Here is a 22,555-nt window from a genome sequence, read left to right as displayed (position 1 = left end):
AATGGTCAAAAAATTACAACTAGCCAAGAGTCACGAGTAGCAATGGAAACGAGCAAAGGCAAAGGAAGAGGCATGAGCGATTATTCAAATGATTCAACGCCCGTACCTATTCAAGAACATTTAAGTTCAAGAATCAAGAAGAATCAAGGGAATGAATCTGACAACACATGAGAGTCCAAATACAGTATTTAATAAGCATTAAATGCTGAAAACGTTAGAGAATCTGTCTTAAGTATAATGATTATGTAACGTAGCATTCAATGTCATTAATTGCCCATAATAGCCTTATTATGACAAAGGCAAGACACATATCCCCAAAATAGCTATAAAAGGGAGGGGGCTAAACAATTGTGGGGACACGAAATATTATCTGAATATACTTTGGTTTACTGGTCTTCTTTTGATGATATTCTTGCTATCCGAATTGCTTTCTTTTATTCATTCTTGCGACTATCAGTAACCCGTGTTCTTCTAAATTATAGCTTTAGTCAAAATTCCATTTTTTGGTTAAACAGTAACAATCGCCATCGACCTGTAACTCCAGCCGTGGTTTCTTCCGCTTCCGCTAAGCGAATTATGGTTTACACTGTATATAATGTGTTTAGATTAACGTGTTACTACAAGATTAAAAATATGCTCTCACTATACGAAATGTTTAATTTATTCTGTCATATTTAAAATCGTTTCATATTCTTGCGTTAGTATATTATCTTGTATGTACCCTTAATCCTTAGAGAGTTCCAACCTAAAGTATAATAAAAGGTAACTTTAAACATAATAAAAGTAGTGTCAGATTCGGACTTTAATGTTTCAAAAGTATTTTAACACATAAAATACACCCGGTTTATGATGAAGCTACGCTAAATTTAAGTTCAAATATGAGACAATTGCTAATGACGAAGGTACAAATGACTACAACAAGAAAATTAATCTTTCTGTATGAAAGAAAAAATGGAAGAAAGAACAAAGAAATTTTGTGAAGGCAGTCAAACTCCAAGACCAAAGTGGTGGATTACAATACGCATCGGAAGTAATCCCGGTATCAAAATTACATGTAATCTAGACAACTAGTATAAACGGGATTTCACGGTTACCTCTTGAAGCGTGAACAAAGCTCCTCTATCACGTGAGCCTCCAATTCCACAGCAACTCAATGAAATCTCAACCACCCACACGATCACGATCTCCGAACGTTCCACGGTCTTCTACTGTGTTACCCAAATAATATCCAGAAATAGTAATTTCGTGTAGGCAAAATTTTTCTAGGAAAAAGGCTGAAAATTTCGGCCCCTTTTTCTCTCTTCATCTAGGTGGAAAACCTTATGTATTTATAGCACAAGTTTTAAGGGTTAAAACCCTTTTCCAAAACCTGTTAGGTTTTCTTTTCCACCAGAAAAAGGATTCCTTTATTTTCTATTATTTAGTCACAACAGGGACCACAAAATTTAATTAAAAAGGCTTCCAATTATGGAATTAATTTATAATTTTCGAAATTAAATATCCACCTTAATTAATTACGAATTATTCCACTTAAAATTCGTAATTGCAGTCCTTATTCAATTTCAAAATTCATCCATTAAATCTTATTTAACTTCCCATGTTAAGATTCAGATACTAATCAATTAAATTAAATTACTGACGATTTAATTTATTGATTATTTCCTTTAGACTTTCGATTAACTTATTTTATGTGTCGGATACAAAATCCATCGACCGGGTTTACACATGAAAATTGTAACGACCCAACCGGTCGTTTTGAGCTCTAGCGCGTCGTTCAGCAGTTTGAGGCCATGAGTGACTTCACTTCAAGTATTATGACTTGTACGCACGGTCGGATTTGAATTTAGGGAAGTTCGGAGTTGATTTGGAAAGAGAATTCTCATTTTCGGTAGCTTTAAGTTGAAAGAATTGGCTAAGATCAGATTTTTGAGTAAACGACCTCGGAATAGGGATTCGAAGGTTCCAGCAGGTTCGTATGATGATTTCGGACTTGGGCGTATATCCGGATCGGGTTTTGGAAGACCCGGAAACGTTTCGGCACCTATTGTGGAAGTTAGCATTTGTGGAAGAATTTCATAAGTGTGAGTTGAAGTGCATTTCAGTGTTATCAATGTCCGTTTGGGATTCCGAGTCTGGGAATAGCTTCGTATGGTGATTCGGGTGTTGGGAGCGCGATCGGAAGTGAATTCGGAGGTCCGTGGGTCATTTTGGAGTCATTTGGCTAAAGATAGAAATTTGAAGGTTTATGAGAAGTCTGACTGGAAGTGGACTTTTGATATCGGGGTCGGATTCTGATTTCGGAAGTTGGAGTAGGTCCGTAATGTCAAATATGACTTGTGTGCAAAATTTGAGGTCAATCGGACGTCATTTGATAGGTTTCAGCATCGAATGTAGAAGTTTGAAGTTCTAAAGTTCATTAAGCTTTGATTGGAGGTCGATTCATGATTCTAGCGATGTTTGATGTGATTTGAGGCCTCTAGCAACTCCGTAATGTGTTATGGGACTGGTTGGTATGATTGGACGGGGTCCCGGGGGCCTCGGGTGAATTCCGGGTGGTTAACGGATCGAATTGGAATTTGGAGGAAGAGCTGAAGCTGCTGCCTTCTGGTGTAACCGCACCTGCGAGAATTGGGCCGCAGGTGCGGAGCCGCAGAAGCGGCTAGGAGGGGTGCAGATGCGGTTTTGACCAGAAGTGAGGAGACCGCAGATGCGGTCATGTAGCCGCAGAAGCGGGACCGCACCTGCGGTGGTTGAGGCGCAGAAGCGGAAAAGGGGGGCCTGGTGAGAATCCGCAGGAGCGGTAGAAAGGCCGCACCTGCGGAACCGCAGAAGAAGTCAAGGGACCGTAGGTGTGAAAATACTGGAGGCAGAGAGTTCTGTTGAATCGGGGGTTGGGTTCATTCCAACCCCATTTCTTCCATTGGAGCCGATTTTGGAGCAACTTTGAGGTACCATTTTCACCACCAAACATGAGGTTAGTGGATTCTACTGGTTATGAGTTAATACTTGGATTATATATGGATTTTAGCATGAAAATTTGGTAGAAATTGTGGATTTTTTGGTAGGAGACCTAGGAATTTATATTTTGGATTTTTGCCACGATTTTGGGCATGGAATTAAGAGAAAATTATATATTTGAGTTCGTGAGTTGATGGGTAAGCTTTATCTTCAAAAATTTCGGAGTCTGGGCACGTGCGCCCGAGGGCATTTTTGCCAACTTTTCGATCGGGGTTAGGAATTGTTATAAATTGGATTATTATGAGTAGTTGATCATATATTAATGGATTTGAATAATTGTTGGCTAGTTTTGGAGCGTTGTGCATCAATTTGAGTCCTCGAAAGGGCGTGAAATGCCGGTTATGGAACTTCGGAACGAGGTGAGTCTCCTTTCTAACTTGTAAGAGGGAATTGTCCCCATAGGTGAGTTAATTGGTTATGTGCTCCTATTTGTGGGGGCTACGTACGTACGAGATGACGAGAGTCCGTGCGTAGCTACTATCATGCTTATGTCCGGTAGTCTAGGATCCAAAATCATGTTATACTTGTGATAATTGTAACCTTATTGATAGTTTAAATTTCTTAAATAATACCGAAGTGGCAAATGATTTTCTAAAAGAGTAAAACTTCATTTTCATGGCTTGTAAAAAGAGAAATTTACACCTCCTCGAATAATTGTCTCCTCGATGAATGTCTTGAATGACTGTTTGAGTATGTGTTTCTATGTGTACCTACGTCGCATGTATGATTCGCGAGCAGGGTGATTTTTTATTTATGTTTGACCGTGTCGCATGTATGATTCGCGAGCGGGGTAATAGATGCATCTATGGTTCGCGCCATTCGACCCTCTGGTAGTACACAGTTTAAATATTGTTGGATCGGACCGTACGTCCTTGACATGATTTGCGCATGCTTGTATTGCTTGCCTTGAATTTTATTGAAGTGATATTTTTGTTTCCCGGTTGGAGAACAAATGTATAAATGATGAAAAGGGATTTGGGAATTTCCTATAAAAGAAAGAATTGCTTACTTGCTTCATGTTATTGAATCATAATCATGCTTATATAAATCCTCAATTTGTTACATTATCGATTTATCATTATTTGAGCACTAGTAAGTGTCGAAGTCGACCTCTCGTCTCTACTTCTTCGAGATTACGCGAGATACTTACTGAGTACACGTTATTTTCGTACTCATGATACACTTGCTGTGCATTTTGTTACACAGGTACAGGTATTTCTAGCGGCCTACTGGGCGTAGCAGCATGGATGATACGAAGACTAGGTGAGCTGCATTTCTCGAGGCGACCCGCAGCCAGTATAGTCTCTTCCAGCATATTGTATTTACTTCTGTCCAATTTGTATACCGGACAGTGATTGTACTGATTTCGATCCTCTTAGTAATTGCTCATGCACTTGTGACACTGGGTCTGGATGTCCATGGAATTATTCAGAATTTGAAATTGTTAAAGATATTTTTATTTATTCAGTGGAACTTATTCTTTATTGTTTAAATACATAAAAGAAGTAAATTAAGAGTTATCTAAAACAAGAAGCTGTTAGTTAATTAGTGTTGGCTTGCCTTACAATGGTGTCCGGCGCCATCACAATCCTTAGTGAATTTTGGGTCGTGACAAAAACTTATAAGCTTTCATAAGGGTGTATCATCAATCTCTATACCATGACATGGATTCCATAAACTAACTATTACTTCACCATTGTATATTATTATTATCCAATATACCAGGCATATTGACCCACGAAAGAATCTCGCCTTTGAATATATCAAAACAATAATAATGTACACAACTAATAATAATAATATCAAGATTAAGAGTATAAGTACATTAATGGCTAGAGAATTTATTTTATTAAGCCAGTATAAAATTTTTATCTCTACTTTGTCCGTTCAATACATACAAAATGTACTAGCACAAGAAGTTGGAATTAAACCATTCCCATAATCAAGATAAATTATTTTTAATCTTATGCTACAATCATCCATGATGGTTTGTCCAATTCCATCATTAGATTATGAACTCAAACTTTATACTTATAGGAACCGATGATTTAATCTTCCGTGTATAATCTAAACTCTATACACTAAATCATCTACTATATAAGAAAGGGACACAAACTAATATTGTAATGACCGGCCGGTCGTTTTTAGAATTTATGCCCCGATCCCCTATAACTGCTTTCCCCAAGTTTATTTCTGTTATCTTGAATTGCCGGAATGGTCGGTTTTGAATTTCGGAGAGTTTTGGGACACTTAGTCCCTAATGAGAGCTTAAGTGTTGGAAAGTTGATCGTAGGCAGAACAGTGTGAAGACGACCTCGGAATGAAAATCCGATGGTTCCGTTAGCTCCGTTGGGTGATTTCGAGTTTAGGGGCATGGTCAGATTGTGCTTTGGAGGTCTGTAGCTAATTTAGGCTTGAAATGCCGAAAGGTCGAATTTTGAAGTTTCCTGTTCGATAGTGAGATTTTTATCCGAGGGTCAGAGTGGAATTCCGGAAGTTGGAGTAGCTCCGTAGGGTTGAAAGTGACGTGTGTGCAAAATTTCAGGTCGTTCGGACGAGGTTTGATAGAATTTTTGATCGAAAGCATATTTTTGAGGATTTTGGAGTTCTTAGGCTTAAATCCATGATTAATTCAAGGTTTCGATGTTGTTTTAGGTGTTTTAAGGATTGGTACAGGTTTGGGTAGTGGTTTGTGACTTGTTGGTGCCTTTGGTTGAGGTCCCAGGGGCCTCGGGGTGAATTCGGATGGTTGACGGAGGAAATTTTGGTGTTTAAGTTGCAGCTTCAACTGCTGGTGCTGTCATAACCGCACCTGCGGTTTGGGTTCCGCAGGTGCGGCGCCGCAGAAGCGGAATTTTGGCCATCTCTTCAGGAACCACAGATGCGGTATATTTTCCGTATAAACGGTACCGCACCTGCGGGTAAAAGGCCGCATATGCGGATTTTGGCCTTCAAGTGGGAAATCGCAGATGCGACATTTGTTCCGCAGAAGCGGGACCGCATCAGGTGCGAAAACTGTTGGGCATTATTTTTTAAAAGGGGTTCCGCGACTTTGAAGTTTATTTTCACCATTTTAATCGTTTTTGGAGCTCTTTGGAGGGCATTGAAGAGGGTTTCGAAGGGAATCACTTGGAGGTAAGATTCTTGGTCTTAAAACTCATTTCTAATGTGAAATCTACCTAGTAAATCATGGAAGCTAGTTCTAAAATGGAAGAATTAGGGCTTGAGATTTAAGAGACTTGAAATAAGAATTTGAGGGGTCATTTGGGCTCCGATTTCAGTGTTCTTGGTATGTATGAACTCGTGAGAGTGTGAGGATTCCGGAAATATAAATTTCACTCGATTCCGAGACGTGGGCCCGAGGGGCGTTTTGGTCATTTTACCTAATTTCGTGTATTAGCTTAGAATTTAATTGTAGAATCAGTTACTTGAAGTGTTATTTACATTATGAAATTTAATTGAATAGATTTGGGCCATTTGGAGTCGGATACCCGTGGCAAGAACGTGGTTTCAGGTTGACATTTGAGCCGGTTCGAGGTAAGTGGCTTGTGTAACCTTGTGTGGGGGACCTTTCCCCTTAGGACTATTATTGTGATAACTGAAATACCTTGTACGTGAGGTGACGAGCACGTACTTGTTCTAATTGCTGGAAATCCGGTTTTTCATTAAAAATAGTCTTGAATTGTGTTCTTCCTTTTTCTTGCTTACACTACTTGGAAATTTATCCTGCTGTTAGTTTAGCCAAGCATGTCTAATTGACTAAATTGCTCTACTTGCCTTAAATGCCTTATTTGTATTACGTGAAGCATGCTAGGTTAGAATTATCTATTTTGTCTTGGTACAAAGTTGAGCTTAATTGAGTATTTCTTTTTGCTGTTGTTGTGCGTTTTATTTTGGGGCTACGGGAAGGCATCCCAGGAGACCCCCTGTACTTATTTATGATCAAGCTGAGGTGCGAGATACCGAGAGATCCCTGGCACGTACCTATTGAGGATACTAAGAGATCTTCGGGATACCAAGAGATCCCCGGCATATATTAAGGATACTAAGAGATCCCTGAAATATATTGAGGATACCGAGAGATCCTCGGGATACCAAGAGATCCCCGGTTTTCTTCCTTGTGATTGTTTTTGCCTCTGTATTAGTCGTAGTTACCTTTATATCCTGTGATACTTTCACAGCTGCACTTAATTATATTGTTCTTATCTACACTGTTGAATTTTTATAATCTATTTAATCTCAGTAGGGCCCTGACCTTCCTCGTCACTACCCAACCGAGGTTAGGCTTGGCACTTACTGAGTACCGCTGTGGTGTACTCATGCCCTTCCTGCGCATGTTTTTCATGTGCAGATCCAGGTACATCTACTCAGACTTACCATCCTTGAGGCGAGGTGATTCTACGGAGACTTCGAGGTATATCTGCCGCGTCCGTAGACCGAGGAGTCTCTTTTTATTCTTGCTGTTTAGTACTAGCCTTCTATATTTCAGTTCTTGTTAAACAATCTGGAGTTAGAGCTATGTAGTACTTCTTAGCTTGTGATTCATGGGTTTCTGGGTCTTGGATTTATATGTTAGTTTTGAGAATTAAATATGGTGTATGCCGAGCGGCACATTTAAACGCTGTTTATTCCTTTATTTCTGTTTTAAATTGTTTTACTTTCGCAAATTTTGGTTTTCTTCCACAATTTAGGCTTACCTAGTCGTAGAGACTAGGTGCCGTCACGATGGTTCACGGAGGGCGAACCGGGGTCGTGACAAGTTGGTATCAGAGCGCTAGGTTCATAGGAGTGATGAATCATAAGTCGGTTTATTAGAGTCTCGCTGATCGGTACGGAGACGTCTGTACTTATCTACGAAAGGCTATGTAACTGTTAGGAAAATTCCATTTCGTTTGATTTCCTTGTCGTGCGAGATTTTTGATATCACAATTCTAAACTTCTGTCTTCTATTCTCTCACAGATGGTGAGGACACGTGGTACTCGAGATGACCAGGCACCCGCTCCCCCTACTGGAGCCATCAGAGGTCGGGGCCGGGGTAGAGGTCGAGGACGCGCTCGTGGTACAGCCAGAGCACCCGCGAGAGCTGCCGCTGAGGTGCCACCAGCAGTACCAGCCGGAGTCCAGACACCTGATGCTTCTGCCACTACTACTCTAGCACTTCAAAAGACCTTAGCACAGTTTATGACTATGTACACCACTCTAGCTCAGGCAGGGTTGCTTCCCCTTGCTGCAGCTATATCCCAGGCTGGGGGAGGAGTACAGACTCCCGCCGCCCGCATTCCTGAGCAGCGAGTGCATACTGATCAGGTCCTAGAGGCTATTCCTGTACATCCGGTGGCCCCAGCTCAGCCTGAGGAGAGGGCAGTAGCTTCAGAGGAGGAGCAGAAGAGGCTTGAGAGGTTCAAGAAGTATCGGCCTCCGACTTTTAGCGGACTAGCCTCAGAGGATGACCTTGGATTTCTTAAGGAGTGCTACCGTATCCTCCGTACTATGGGCATATCAGGATCGAGCGGGGTTTCCTTCACTACTTTCTTGCTTCGAGGAGCCGTCTATCAGCGGTGGCATGCTTATGAGTTAGACAGTCCGGATGAGGCAGCTTCCCTGACTTGGGCCCAGTTTTCAGATATGTTCACGAGGGAGTATGTCCCCTAGAGTCTTAGGGACGCCTGGCACATGGAGTTTGAGCATTTGCTCCAGGGTGCCATGACTGTCTCGGAGTATGCTGTCCGTTACACTGACTTGGCTAGACATGCACCAGCTTTGGTTTCTACAGTTCGTGAGAAGGTTCACCGGTTCATTGAGGGGCTTATTCCCAGCATCAGATCTAGCATGGATCGTGAGTTAGAGATGGATATATCTTATCAGCAGGTGGTGAGCATTGCTAGGAGGATTGAGGGTATGTATGCTAGGGACAGAGAGGAGAGGGAGGCCGAGAAGTCTCGAGAATCAGGCCATCATTCTGGTGCCCGTGCCCCAGCTGCAGGTCGTCATGGTAGGGGTCATATGAGTCGCCCCGTTGATTCAGCTCTTCCAGCAGCTAGTGGTGTTCCAGCCCCACCGAGGCCTCAGGAGCCTTATTATGCGCCTCCTGCGCGGTGTACTTCAGTGGTCAGTCCAGCAGACCTGGCTCGAGCCAGTCACAGCCGCCGCGTCCTCCTAGAGCTTGTTTTGAGTGTGGTGACACACGCCATGTGGTGAGGGATTGCCCTAGATTTGGGAGGGCTGCACCCCCACAGACCCTTCAGTCGCAGCGCACCCCGCAGAGTTCTCAGGCTATGATCACTACACCAGTTGCTACTCCACCTGCCCAGCTAGCTAGAGGTGGAGGTCGGGGAGGTAGAGGTCGTCCTCGAGGGGGAGGCCAGGCCATATACTATGCTCTTCCAGCCCGTACTGAGGTTGTCGCCTCCGATTCTGTCATCACAGGTACTATCTTGGTCTGTCACTAAGATGCATCGGTTCTATTCAATCCAGGCTCCACTTATTCTTATGTGTTCTTCTTATTTTGCTCCGCATTTGGGTGTACCTCGGGATTCTTTGAGTTCCCTAGTTTATGTTTCTACTCTTGTGGGAGATTCTCTTGTTGTGGACTGCGTTTATCGGTCATGTTTGGTTGTTCTTGGTGGTTTTGAGACCATAGCCGATTTATTATTACTCAGCATGGTTGATTTTGATATTATCTTGGGCATGGACTGGTTGTCGCCCCATTATGATATTCTTGATTGTCACGCCAAAATCGTGACACTGGCCATGCCAGGTGTACCACGCGTTGAGTGGAGGGGTGCTTTAGGTCACACTCCCGGTAGAGTTATTTCTTTCCTTATGGCTCAGCGTATGGTTGAGAAAGGTTGTGATGCGTATTTAGCTTATGGGAGAGATGTCAGTATGGATACTCCTTCTGTTGATTCAGTCCCAGTAGTACGGGATTTCCCTGATGTGTTTCCAGCTGACCTTCCGGGCATGCCACCCGATAGAGACATTGATTTTGGCATTGATTTGTTGCCGGGCACTCAGCGCATTTCTATTCCTCCGTACCGTATGACTTCTCCTGAGTTGAAGGAACAGTTGCAAGAATTACTTGATAAGGGTTTCATTCGGCCTAGTGTATCGCCTTGGGGTGCTCCTGTATTATTTGTGAAGAAGAAGGATGGTTCTATGCGTATGTGTATTTATTATCACCAGTTGAATAAGGTGATAGTGAAGAACTGTTATCCTTTGCCCCGTATTGATGACCTGTTTGACCAGTTACAGGGTGCTTGTTTCTAAGATTGATCTACGTTCAGTCTATCATCAGTTGAAGATTCGAGAGCCAGATATCCCAAAGACTGCCTTCAGGACTCAGTATGGTCACTACGAGTTCCTTGTTATGTCATTTGGGCTGACTAATGTCCCAGCCGCTTTCATGCATCTGATGTACAGTGTTTTCCGGCCATATCTTGATTCATTCGTGATCATTTTTATTGATGACATTCTGGTATATTCCCGGAGTCGGGAAGATCATGAGCAGCACCTGAGAACAGTGCTCCAGACCTTGAGAGAGAAGAAATTGTATGCTAAGTTCTCAAAATATGAGTTTTGGTTGGATTCTGTGGCGTTCTTGGGTCATGTGGTCTCGAGAGAGGGTATTCAGGTAAATCCGAAGAAAGTGGAGGCCGTGCGGAGTTGGCCCAGACCATCATCAGCTACAGAGATCCGTAGTTTTCTTGGCTTGGCGGGTTATTACCGTCGATTTGTTCAGGGGTTTTCATCTATTGCAGCACCTATGACCAGTGTGACCCAGAAGGGTGCTCCGTTCCACTGGATGGAAGAGTGCGAGGAGAGCTTTCAGAAGCTCAAGACAGCCTTGACTACAACCCAGTTTTGATATTGCCTACCGGTTTGGGGTCTTATACTGTCTATTGTGATGCCTCGAGAGTTGGCCTTAGAGCGGTATTGATGCAGGACGGTAGGGTGATTGCCTACGCGTCCAGACAGTTGAAGATACATGAGAAGAATTCCTGTCCATGATCTTGAGTTAGCTGCCATTGTACATGCCTTGAAGATCTGGCGCCATTACTTGTACGGTGTGCCTTGTGAGATACATATTGATCACCGGAGTTTGCAGCATCTGTTCAAGCAGAAGGACCTTAATTTGCGTCAGAGGAGATGACTAGAGCTGCTGAAGGATTATGATATCACTATCTTGTATCACCCAGGCAAGGCCAATGTGGTGGCCGATGCTTTGAGCTGCCGAGCACAGATTTTGGGGAGTTTGGCTTATTTACCAGCAGCAGAGAGGCCTATGGCGATGGATGTTCTGGACTTAGCCAACCAATTTATGAGATTGGATCTTTCAGAGCCCAGTCGGGTTCTAGCTTGCTCTCGGTCTTCCTTGTTTGATCGTATCCGGGAGCGTCAGTTTGATGACCCTCATTTGCTTGTCCTCAAGGACAAAGTGTTGCATGGCGATGCTAGAGATGTGACTTTAGGTGATGACGGAGTATTGAGGATGCAGGGTCGAGTTTGTGTACCCAATGTTGATGGGCTTCGGGAGTTGATTCTAGAGGAGGCCCACAGTTCGCGGTATTCTATTCATCCGGGTGCCGCGAAGATGTATTAGGATTTGAGGCAGCACTACTGGTGGAGGCGGATGAAGAAGGATATAGTTGGGTTTGTAGCTCGGTGCCTTAATTGTCAGCAGGTGAAGTATGAGCACCAAAGACCGGGTGGATTGGTTCAGCAGATAGAGATTCCGGAGTGGAAGTGGGAGCGGATCACCATGGACTTCGTATCTGGGCTCCCACGGACTTTGAAGAAGTTCGATGCCATTTGGGTTATTGTGGATCAGCTGACCAAGTCCGTGCATTTCATCCCTGTGTGTACTACCTATTCCTCGGAGCGGTTGGCGGAGATTTATATCCGGGAGATTGTCCATCTGTATTGTATTCCAGTTTTCATCATTTCAGACAGAGTTACTCAGTTCACATCGCGATTCTGGAGAGCCGTATAGTAGGAGTTGGGTACTCGGGTGGAGTTGAGCACAATATTTCACCTTCAGACGAATGGACAGTCCGAGCGCACTATTTAGATTCTTGAGGATATGCTCCGTGCATGTGTGATTGAGTTTGGAGGTTCTTGGGATCAGTTCTTGCCATTGGCGGAGTTTGCCTACAACAACAGCTATCAGTCCAGCATTCAGATGGCACCGTACGAGGCCTTATATGGTAGGCGATGTAGATCTCCGGTGGGTTGGTTCGAGCCACGTGAGGCTAGATTATTGGGCACAGACTTGGTTCCTGATGCTTTGGAGAGAGTCAAGGTGATTCAGGATAGACTCCGTATAGCCCAGTCCAGACAGAAGAGTTACGCGGACTGGAAGGTTCGTAATGTTTCCTACATGGTTGGAGAGCGGGTTCTGCTTCGGGTTTTGCCTATGAAGGGCGTTATGAGATTTGGGAAGAAGGGAAAGTTGAGTCTGAGGTTTATTGGCCCTTTTGAGATATTGAGGTGTGAAGACCCAAAGGGTCATCACCTATTTTCTTATTCATTCCGTGCTTCCAAGGCAATGAAAACCTCATTTAGGGTTGCCTCGATTTGCGTGTGCAGTCCGAGCGCGTAGCCGGAAAGCTTAACTATGAATTCTGTGTGAGAAATGCTAAATTTTGATATTAATATGAATATATTTGACTTCGGTCAACATTTTGGGTAAATGGATCCGGACCCGTGATTTGACGGTCCCGGAGGGTCCGTAGAAAAATATGGGACTCGGGCGTATGCCCGGAATCGAATTCCGAGGTTCCAAGCCCGAGAAATGAATTTTTGAGTAAAATTGTTTTTTTGAAATTATTAAGGAAATTGTAAATGAAATTTGAGTAGATGACTGTGGTATCGGGCCCGTATTTTGGTTCCGGCGCCGGGTACAAGTCTTATATGTGGTTTAAGCACTTTCTATAATGTTTGGGTTAAATCGGACGTCGTTTGACGTGTTTCGGACTTAAAATGGAAAATTGATGTTTTATGAAAATTTGGAAGAAATCATGAGTTTTGAGGCTTGATCCGTTGTTTTTGATGTTATTTTGGTGATTTGATCGCACGAGTAAGTCCGTAGGATATTTTTGAGGTTGTGTGTATATTTGGTTTGGAGCCCCGAGGGCTCAGGTGAGTTTTGGATAGGCCACAGAGTGCATTTTTGAACTTGGAAAATTGCTGATGTGATCTGACCTGCAGGCTTCGCATTTGCGAAGCCTGGCTCGCAAATGCGAAAAACCCTTCGCAAATGCGAAGGTGCCCACATTGCACAGGGATCGCAAATGCGATCATAGCATCGCAAATGCGAAAGCTGGAACTTCTGCAAATGCGACACTTTTGTTCGCAAATGCGAAGTCCCCAAATAAGCCAATGGTTCGCAAATGCGAACTTTTGTTCGCAATTCCCAAAGTAGCAGGTCGGAGTTCGCAATTGTAAATCCCAGTTCGCATTTCCCACATCTGCAACCTGCATATTTTGTACTTAGCCGAATTTTAGACCATTTTTCACCCCACTTTCAAAACACAACTCCTTGGGCGATTTTTCAAGAACAAGCTTCATCCTAAATCATTTGTAAGTTGGTTTTTACTCATTTCTTTCAATCCTTCCATGATTTTCATGGGTGAAATTGAGGGTTTTGGGTAGAACCTAGGTTTTTCTAAAATTGGGGATTTGGACTTCGATTTGAGGTCCGATTTCAAAACAAATTACATATTTGAGTTCGTGGGGGAATGGGTTACCGGGTTTTGGTTCGAACCTCGGGTTTTGAGCACGTCGGCCCAGGGGCGATTTTGGAATTTTTTGGAAAAACCTTGGGAAATTCATTTTATGCATTCAAATTGATTCATTTAGTGTTTATTAATGTAATTAAGTAATTTGTGGCTAGATTCGTGCGGATTGGAGGTGGAGTTTCGGGGTAAAGCTATAGTTGAGGCTTGAGTTGAGTTCAAGGCATCGAGGTAAGTGTTTGGTTTAACCCTAGCTTGAGGGAATAGGAGTTGAGTCTTATTTGTAACTTGCTAATTGTCGAGTACGATGTATAGGCATGGTGACGAGTATCTATACATTGGTGTCTAGCATGACCGTGAGTCCTTATTTGCGAATAGTTTGGTTGTTGTTATGCCTTCCATGCTTATATGATGACTTCTATATGTTATAAAGACCTTGTGAAAGGAATTGTGACCTTGAAACCTCGTGGAGCATTGGCTCGGGTTGAAATACAAATTGTAAAGGTATATGAGATAAGTAACTCTTTGGAGCATTGGCTCAAGTGATTATGTGAACTATGAGATGAAAGTGAAAGAAAGGAAAGAGTTAATGATTTATGTTCCCTTGCCGGGATCTCCGTTATTGTTTATTTATTCCCTTGCTCTTGTTTGTGATTGTTGATTGGGTGAGGAAGAGTGGTAAAACACGAAGGGTGATGCCGTGCACTGTTTTTTTATGGTAAGGAAAGAGTGTAAAGCACGAAGGGTGATGCCGTGCATTGCTGCTTATTATGAGAAAGAGTGTTAAAGCACGAAGGGTGATGCCGTGCTGCACGATGTACCATTCCGTGCCGATTCTATTGATATATGTGAGGAATGAGAGTAAAAGCACGAAGGGTGATGCCGTGCACATGTTATCGCTTGGAGAGGACAAGAGTAAAAGCACGAAGGGTGATGCCGTGCACTGGTTGAATTCTGTTTCATTACCTATTATTGAGTTGTGATGTATTCCTTTATTACAGGACGACTCTTATTTGGAAATTATTATACTCCCACATCATGCTTCCACTCCCATATTGTTCATCTGTTTTTTATTTCGATTTCGCTGTATATATATATATATATATATATATATATGTATTATATATATGAAATTGCACAGGTTTATGTGGTAGTCTGGTCTAGCCTCGTCACTACTTCACCGGGGTTAGGCTAGACACTTACCAGCACATGGGGTCGGTTGTGCTGATGATACACTCTGTGCATTTTTTTGCACAGGTCCAGGTTTCGAGCAGCAACAGCAGCATTAGCACGGGAGCTGGCTTTCAGCATCGTGAGACCCGAGGTAGCCTTGCAGGCGTCCACAGGCTCGGCGTCTCTCTCTTATTCTCTCTTTTAGACTATTGCCTCTTTGTATTCGAGACAAACAGCTGATGTGTTCTTTCAGACCCTTGTATTTAGAAATTCTTAGCAGTTCGTGAGTCTTGTGACACCAGTCTTGGGTAGAGGCTTATATTGACTATTCCGTGTTTTATTCAGTTTCTATAATTAAGACTTCCGCTATTATTTAATCTCGTTGTTTTATATTGTTACCATAAATTGTTAAAAAGATTGTTTATTAATGGAAAAGTAATTAATTTGGCTTGCCTAGCTACTACGAGTAGGCGCCATCACGACTCCTGAGGGTGGAAAATCCGGGTCGTGACAAGTTGGTATCAGAGCACTAGGTTACATAGGTCTCAGAACTCACGGACAAACTTGGTAGAGTCTGAGGGATCAGTACGGAGACGTCTGTATTTATCCCCTAGAGGCTACAGAGTTAGGAAAAGTTTCACATTTGTTCTTTCTAGTCGTGCGGTTCTGTTTCTCAATGCTAATTGGATTTCCACTCTGTTCTTTCGCAGATGGCGAGAACACGCGCTTCTTCATCTACCGATCAGCAGTCCGAGCCCCAAGCAGCTCCCGCTAGGGTCAGAGGGCGAGGACGAGCCCGTGCTAGAGCCCGAGGTAGGGGCAAAGCTCAGCCCCAAGCAGCAGCACCAGCGGCGGAGCCTCAGGTTGACTTTGAGGAGGAGGTTCCGGCCCCAGCCGCAGCGGTTCCGGTGGGCCCAGCTCAGGTCCCAAAGGGGTTTATTGCTACCCCAGTGCTTCAGGATGCTTTGGTCCGGTTGGTGGGCCTCATGGAGAGTGTCACCCGAGCAGAATTGCTTCCTGTAGCACCAGCCACTTCTCAGGCTGGAGGAGGAGCCCAGCTCTTGCTACACGTACTCCGGAGCAGGTAGCTGCCCAGGGTCAGATTCCAGTGGTTCAGCCAGCTATGGCAGTTCGGCCGGGGGTAGTTGCTCAGACCGGCGATGGAGCGGCTATGTCAGCAGATGCTTTGTGGAGGTTGGACAGGTTTACCAAGCTCTTCACTGCTACATTCAGCGGTGCTTCTTCTGAGGACCCCCAGGATTTCTTATATAACTGCCATGAGGTTCTTCGGAACATGGGAATTGTAGAGTCCAATGGAGTAAATTTTGCTGCCTTTCGTCTGTCTGGATCCGCCAAGACTTGGTGGAGGGAAATCTGTTTAGCCAGACCAGTAGGGTCGTCGTCTTTGACTTGGGATCAGTTTTCAGAGTTGTTTCTGAAGAAGTTTCTCCCCGTTACTCAGAGGGATGCTTATCGGAGGCAGTTTGAGCGCCTCCAGTAGGGGTCCATTACGGTCACTCACTATGAGACCAGGTTTATCGATCTAGCTCGCTATGCTCTTGTCATACTCCCCACTGAGAGGGAGAGGGTGAGGAGATTTATTGATGGTTTGATCCAGCCTATTCATCTTCAGATGGCCAGAGAGGCGGGGAGTGATATTACTTTTCAGGAGGCGGCTAATGTGGCTCGGAGGATCGAGATGGTTTTTCCACAGGGGGGTGGTCATAGAGCAGACAAGAGACCCCGTCACTCAGGCCGATTCAGTGGTGCCTCATCTGGAGGCAGGGATTCTTATGAGAGGGTTCAGCCTTCCAGGCCTTTCCAGTCAGCCCTCCAGGTTTCTCAGGGTGCCCCAGGTGATCGTGGTTTCCCTGGGCATTATTCGGATCAGCAGTCATTCAGTGCATCGCTAGCTCCTATCAGCGCACCGCCACTTTAGAGTTTCCGCGGAGGGCATTCAGGTCGACAGGGACATCAGACTCAGCAGCCGAGGGCTTGCTACACTTGTGGTGACACGGGTCATATTGCCAGATTTTGCCCTCGAGCATCGAGCAGTTCTCCGCACTAGGGTTCTCGTGCCATGGTTCAGGCACCAGGTGCTCCACAGCCAGCCCAACCAGCTAAAGGCGGGGGTATAGGTATTAGAGGTGGAGGTAGAGGTCATAGAGGTGGAGCTCAGACCGTCAGGGGTGGAGGTCAGCTAGCAACAGATCGACCTAGGGATACGGTTCAGGGTGATGGGGCCCAGCCCCATTGTTATGCTCTTCAGGCCCGGCCCGAGGCTGAGGCTTCAGATGCAGTCATCATATGTACGGTTCTGGTTTATGATCGAGATGCTTCGGAACTATTTGATCCAGGGTCTACATATTCTTATGTTTCATCTTATTTCGCACCATGCTTGGTCATGCCTAGTGATGCATTGGGTGTTCCTGTATATGTGTCTACCCCGGTGGGGGACTCTATCGTAGTCGATCAAGTCCATCGTTCGTGTGTTGTAGTGATTGGGGGTCTTGAGACCCGTGTAGACTTGTTGCTCTTAGATATGGTTGACTTTGATATCATTCTAGGTATGGACTGGTTATCACCCTATCACGCTATCTTGGACTGCCATGCCAAGACTGTGACCTTAGCTTTGCTGGACATGCCTCGTTTAGAGTGGAGAGGCACTCCAGGTTACTCTACCCGCAGCGTCATTTCGTACGTGAAGGATCGACGTATGGTTGAGAAGGGGTGTCTGGCCTATTTGGCCTATGTTCGTGATTCCTGTGCTGAGGTTCCTCATATAGATTCTGTGCCTATTGTCCGGGAGTTTCCAGATGTTTTCCCTTCAGACCTGCCGGGTATGCCACCCGACAGGGACATTGATTTCTGTATTGATTTGGCTCTGGGCACCTAGCCCATTTCTATCCCGCCATATCGTATGGCCCCGCCGGAGCTGAAGGAGTTAAAGGACCAGTTGCAGGATTTGCTTGAGAAGGGTTTCATTAGACCCAGTGTCTCTCCTTGGGGTGCGCCGGTGTTGTTTGTCAAGAAGAAGGATGGGTCAATGAGAATATGTATTGATTACCGGCAATTGAACAAGGTAACGATTAAAAATAAGTATCCACTGCCGAGGATTGATGATTTGTTCGACCAGCTTCAGGGTGCCAGGGTATTTTCCAAGATCGACTTACGGTCTGGCTACCATCAGTTGAGGATTAGGGCATCCGATGTCCCTAAGACAGCTTTCCGTACTCGGTATGGGCATTATGGGTTCTTGGTCATGTCATTTGGGTTGACCAATGCCCCAGCAGCGTTTATGGAGTTGATGAACCGAGTGTTCAGGCCATATTTTGACATGTTCGCGATAGTATTTATTGATGATATTTTGGTGTACTCCCGCAGCCAAGAAGAGCATGAGCAGCACCTTAGAGTGGTTCTTCAGACTCTGAGGGATAGTCAGCTATATGCCAAGTTCTCCAAGTGTGAGTTTTGGCTAAATTCAGTTGCATTTCTGGGTCACGTTGTATCAGCAGAGGGTATTCAGGTGGACCCGAAGAAGATTGAGGCAGTCAAGAACTGGCCTAGACCAGCATCAACTACAGAGATTCGGAGTTTCTTAGGGTTGGCGGGCTACTATCATCGGTTCGTGGAGGGATTTTCATCTATTGCAGCCCCGATGACCAAGCTGACCCAGAAGGGTGCTCAGTTCAGATGGTCGAATGAGTGTGAGGCGAGCTTTCAGAAGCTCAAGACAGCATTGACTACGGCACCGGTGCTGGTTTTGCCCACAGGTTTAGGGCCCTATACCGTTTATTATGATGCTTCCCGTGTTGGGCTTGGAGCAGTGTTGATGCAGGACGGCAAGGTCATTGCCTATGCTTCGAGATAGTTGAGGATACATGAGAAAAACTATCCGGTTCATGATTTGGAGTTGGCAGCCATAGTTCACGCCTTGAAGATTTGGAGGCACTATTTGTATGGCGTGGCATGTGAGGTGTTCACCGACCACAAGAGTCTTCAGTACTTGTTCAAGCAAAAGGAGTTGAATTTGAGGCAGATGAGGTGGTTGGAGTTATTGAAAGACTATGATGTCACCATTTTATATCATCCGGGGAAGGCCAATGTGGTGGCCGATGCTTTGAGTAGGAAGTCAGCCAGTATGGGCAGTCTTGCTTATATTCCGGTCAGTCAGAGGCCGCTTGCTTTGGATGTTCAGGCTTTGGCCAATCAATTTGTGAGGTTGGATATTTTTGAGCCTAGCAGAGTATTAGCTTGCACGGTCGTTCGCTCTTCATTATTGGAGCGTATCCGTGATCGGCAGTTAGATGATCCCCATTTGTGTGTCCTTAGAGACACGATGCAGCGCGGAGGCGCCAGGCATGTTACCTTAGATGCAGATGGAGTTTTGAGATTGCAGGGGAGAGTTTGTGTACCCAATGTGGATGGACTTCGAGAGTTGATCTTAGAGGAGGCCCATAGTTCCCGGTACTCTATTCATCCGGGCGCCGCGAAGATGTACCAAGATTTGTGGCAACATTATTTGTGGCGTAGAATGAAGAAGGATATTCTTGCATATGTGGCTCGGTGTTTGAATTGTCAGCAGGTTAAGTATGAGCATCAGAGGCCTGGTGGTTTATTTCAGAGGATTGAGCTTCCCGAGTGGAAGTGGGAGAGGATCACTATGGACTTTGTTACCGGACTTCCGTTGACTCGGAAGAAGTTCGATGCAGTTTGGGTCATTGTGGATAGGCTGACCAAGTCAGCGCATTTCATTCCTGTGGCAATCTCCTATTCATCCGAGAGATTATCTGAGATTTATATCCGGGAGATTGTTCGCCTTCATGGTGTGCCAGCGTCTATCATTTCGGACCGGGGTACGCAGTTTACCTCGCGCTTCTGGAGAACAGTTCAGCGAGAGTTGGGCACACGGGTCGAGTTGAGCATAGAATTCCATCCCCAGACGGACGGTCAGTCCGAGCGGACCATTCAGATTTTAGAGGATATGCTCCGGGCTTGTGTTATTGACTTTGGAGGTTCATGGGATCAGTTCTTGCCTTTAGCGGAGTTTGCCTACAACAACAGCTACCAGTCGATCATCCTGATGGCTCCTTATGAGGCTTTGTATGGTAGGCGGTATCGGTCTCCGATTGGATGGTTTGAGCCGGGAGAGGCTCGGTTGATAAGTATGGATTTGGTTCAGGAGGCCTTGGACAAGGTCAGGATCATTCAGGATAGGCTTCGTTCAGATCAGTCCAGGCAAAAGAGCTATGCAGATCGTAAGGTTCGAGATGTAGCTTTCATGGTTGGTGAGCGGGTATTGCTCCGAGTGTCGCCTATGAAGGGCGTGATGATATTTGGGAAGAAGGGCAAGCTTAGCCCTAGGTACATTGGTCCATTTGAGATTCTCGATCGAGTGGGAGAGGTGGCTTACAGACTTGGATTGCCGCCTAGCTTATCAGCCGTGCATCCAGTTTTTCATGTATCCATGCTTCGGAGGTATCACGACGATCCAGCCCACGTGTTTGACTTCAACACTGTCCAGTTGGACAAGGATTTGTCCTATGAGGAAGAGCCGGTAGCTATTCTAGACCAGCAGGTTCATCAGTAGAGATCCAAGAGTTTTCCTTCTATTCGTGTTCAGTGGAGAGGTCAGCCTCCTGAGGCATCAACCTGGGAGTCCGAGTCTGATATGCGGAGCCGTTATCCCCATCTTTTCCCCGACTCAGGTACTTCTTTCTTTTGTCCGTTCGAGGACGAACGGTTGTTTTAGAGGTGGAGAATGTGACGACCCAAAGGGTCATCACCTATTTTCTTATTCATTCCGTGCTTCCGAGGCCTTGAAAACCTCATTTGGGGTTGCCTCGATTTGTGTGCGCAGTTCGGGCGCGTAGCCGGAAAGCTTAAATATGAATTCTGTGTGAAAAATGCTAAGTTTTGATATTAATATGAATATATTTGACTTCGGTCAACATTTTGGGTAAACGGACACGGACCCGTAATTTGACGGTCCCGGAGGGTCCGTAGAAAAATATGGGACTCGGGCGTATGCCCGGAATCGAATTCCGAGGTTCCAAGCCCGAGAAATGAATTTTTGAGTAAAATTGTTTTTCTGAAATTATTAAGGAAATTGGAAATGAAATTTGAGTAAGAGACTGTGGTATCGGGCCCGTATTTTGGTTCCGGGGTCGGGTACAAGTCTTATATGTGGTTTAAGCACTTTCTGTAAAGTTTGGTTGAAATTGGACGTCGTTTGACGTGTTTCGGACTTAAAATGGAAAAATTGATGTTTTATGAAAATTTGGAAGAAATCATGAGTTTTGAGGCTTGATCCGTTGTTTTTGATGTTATTTTGGCGATTTGATCGCACGAGTAAGTCCGTAGGATGTTTTTGAGGTTGTGTGTATATTTGGTTTGGAGCCCCGAGGGCTCGGGTGAGTTTTGGATAGGCCACGGAGTGCATTTTTGAACTTGGAAAATTGCTGGTGTGATCTGACCTGCAGGCTTCGCACTCGCAAATGCGAAAAACCCTTCGCAAATGCGAAGGTTCCCACATTGCACAGGGATCGCAAATGCGATCATAGCATCGCAAATGCGATCATAGCATCGCAAATGCGAAAGCTGGGACTTTCGCAAATGTGAAGTCCCCAAATAAGCCAATGGTTCGCAAGTGCGAACTTTTCTTCGCAATTCCCAAAGTAGCAGGTCGGGGTTCGCAATTGCGAACCCCAGTTCGCATTTCCCACATCTGCAACCTGCATATTTTATACTTAGTCGAATTTTAGACCATTTTCACCCCACTTTCAGAACACAACTCCTTGGGCGATTTTTCAAGAACCAGCTTCATCCTAAATCATTTGTAAGTTGGTTTTACTCATTTCTTTCAATCCTTAACATCATTTAACATGTTTTCAACTTAAAATCAATGGTTTTCATGGGTGAAATTGAGGGTTTTGGGTAGAACCTAGGTTTTTCTAAAATTGGGGATTTGGACCTCGATTTGAGGTCCGATTTCAAAACAAATTACATATTTGAGTTCGTGGGGGAATGGGTAACCGGGTTTTGGTTCGAACCTCGGGTTTTGGCCACGTGGGCCCGGGGGAGATTTTGTAATTTTTGGGAAAAACCTTGGGAAATTCATTTTTATGCATTCAAATTGATTCATTTAGTGTTTATTAATGTAATTAAGTAATTTATGGCTAGATTCGAGCGGATTGGAGGTGGAATTTCGGGGTAAAGACATAAATGAGGCTTGAGTTGAGTTCAAGGCATCGAGGTAAGTGTTTGGTTTAACCCTAGCTTGAGGGAATATGAGTTGAGTCTTATTTGTAACTTGCTAATTGTCGAGTACGATGTATAGGCATGGTGACGAGTATCTATACATTGGTGTCTAGCATGACCATGAGTCCTTATTTGCGAATAGTTTGGTTGTTGTTATGCCTTCCATGTTTAAATGATAACTTCTATATGTTGTAAAGACCTTGTGAAAGCAATTGTGACCTTGAAAGCTCGTGGCGCATTGGCTCGGGTTGAAATACAAATTGTGAAGGTATATGAGATAAGTAACTCTTTGGAGCATTGGCTCAAGTGATTATGTGAACTATGAGATGAAAGTGAAAGAAAGGAAAGAGTTAATGAGTTCTGTTCCCTT

The sequence above is a fragment of the Nicotiana attenuata genome, unplaced genomic scaffold (assembly GCF_001879085.1).
Source record: "Nicotiana attenuata strain UT unplaced genomic scaffold, NIATTr2, whole genome shotgun sequence".
Lineage (NCBI taxonomy): Eukaryota > Viridiplantae > Streptophyta > Magnoliopsida > Solanales > Solanaceae > Nicotiana > Nicotiana attenuata.
This window is presented reverse-complemented; position numbering follows the sequence as displayed.